This window comes from Sander lucioperca, chromosome 3 (assembly GCF_008315115.2).
Source record: "Sander lucioperca isolate FBNREF2018 chromosome 3, SLUC_FBN_1.2, whole genome shotgun sequence".
In the NCBI taxonomy this organism is placed as follows: domain Eukaryota; kingdom Metazoa; phylum Chordata; class Actinopteri; order Perciformes; family Percidae; genus Sander; species Sander lucioperca.
Window position 1 is genome coordinate 31,853,480 of NC_050175.1, and position 2,500 is coordinate 31,855,979.

The window sequence follows — 2,500 nt, forward strand, 5'->3', positions numbered from 1 at the left end:
TTTAATTTCCCCTAACCCATTCACATTTAGCATAATTTTCTTCCTATTTACAACCCTCAAACAGCCCAAAATGAAGATGGGGACGTGGTCAGCCTAGCTGCTACGAAGATGAATTTGTTTCCGCACCAGGGACTTTCATTCTGTTTCTCTGTCTCCTCATGGCAAGGCTGATATTTTTACTCTGCACACCCCTAGACAGACTTCTTGAAGTTTTAGGACTTCTTGAGGTCGAAAGGCTTCTTGCTTAATACAAGCCCACACACACACATATACACATTCACATTTAGCATAATTTTTTTTCCTATTTACAACCCTCAAACAGCCCAAAATGAAGATGGGGACGTGGTCAGCCTAGCTGCTACGAAGATGAATTTGTTTCCGCACCAGGGACTTTCATTCTGTTTCTCTGTCTCCTCATGGCAAGGCTGATATTTTTACTCTGCACACCCCTAGACAGACTTGTTGAAGTTTTAGGACTTCTTGAGGTCGAAAGGCTTCTTGCTTAATACAAGCCCACACACACACACACACATACACACACACACCCTTTGATCCCTCATTCAACCCTCATCATCCTCTGACGTTTTCTGCTCAGAACAGCGCATATGCTGCGTGGGACAACTTATGCCACTTTTCTGTGTTTTGCCTAGACACTACACAGAACACACAGAGACGCATGCACACACACAGAGAGACAGACACACACACACGCAGACACACCTGTCGCACAGACAGACACACACACACACACACACATACAGACACACCCCTCACACAAAACGCGACCTAATGAGTCAGAGTATTGCTAGCTCAGTGGTCAAATGTGCGGAACAGCAAAATCTCAACATAAACAAAGCTGACGAATGCAGCCCAAAACGCACGTGGAGACGCAGTCAGCGCGGCTGCTGCGAAGAGACATTTCTGCTTCTCCCGTGCTTCGTGGCAGGCTGAAAAAAACAATTCCTTAAATCAACCTTAGACGTGCGGCCAATTGAGTCTCCCTTGAGAGACGCGAAGGGCAGCCGAAAGTGAGTGTACGGATGCGGTCGGCACTGGGCCGCCGCAAAGGGTATATCTCTGCACAACGCTAAGGAGTGTATTCCTGTTTCCGTCCACTCACGGCAGGCCTAATCTGCGCTTCTTCAAATCCTTTACAGATACGCCAGAATCTATGTGTTTTCTGCAAAAAAGTGTGAGGCTGACATAAGTCTGATGCTCATTCTACTGCACACACAGAGTGCACGCTTGCTGCTTCAGGTTGTTTGTTTTTTTTTCCTCCCTTTTTTCACATGCTGGTCGCGCGCTGTCGAAGAGACCCCACTTGTGGATTGAAGCTACTTCGACGACAGTCGGGAGTTGGCAAAATGTAACGGCAGGTATGCAGAAACGCACACACACACACACACACACACACACACACACAGACACGCACACATACACACACACAGACAGACACACTCTCAATAGTGTCATTTATCCCCTATTTACATTTTCTGGGAAGATCAGCATATGTGCTGAAGGACTCCAGAAACGTGTCTTGATCAGAAATATGTAAACAAAAAGTTACACGACAAATAGCTACCAATCGACTCCAAATGACCTGAAACGCACACTTCCTAAAAATATCCTGGAGGAACATTTTCCGGGAAAAACACTTGGTCAAATTTTCACAAAATCCTACAATTAAAGTCTATGGCGCGAACATTTTCGCTTATAACTCCAGAACGGTACGTCCTACACACTTGGAAACGGACTCCGTCTGACATAATTTGACCACCCCGAACACACAGAACTTGTCCCCGAGTCTCTACGGCCTTCCGTTCAGGAGATACAGACGTTTTGACTAAAAAACGTAACGTAGCTCGGAAACGAAAGGTCGTAGAGACAAGCGGGTGGTACCACGGGAAAGCCCATCATTGAAAATGGGGGGGTAGGTCAAAGTTTCATCGCTCTAGCACCTTCTGTTCTAAAGATACAGCACAAAAGGTAAACCATTTCCCATAATGCTTTGCGCTTGCAAATTTTGGGACAAAATTGCCCATATCTCAGCAATAAAACATTAAAAATGCAAAGTATTATACATTCCCGTGTTCGTCATCATGTCCTCTATCAGACTATGCTAAAAAAACATTATGGTTAAAATTTTGCACCGTCACAGAAGGGTATGTGCAAACAGAGTGGTATATATACAAAGTCGAAACCATTATAAAATGTTATGGAGTCCCTATTGGTACTCTTACTGCTGTCGGTACCCCTACCGACATCCGGATTCATAGCTTATCCTAACCCNCACACACACATGCACTAACCCTAACCCAAAGTGAATATCTCTCCGTCTATTTTTCTTTCACATTTGACATACGCTACTCGTTTTACACCGCTTCCTCGCTCTTTGGGCGTGCACCCTGGCTCTCCCGTCTTCCCGATACTCTTTGCGTTTCCCATTCACATTTAGCATAATTTTCTTCCTATTTACAACCCTCAAACAGCCCAAAATGAA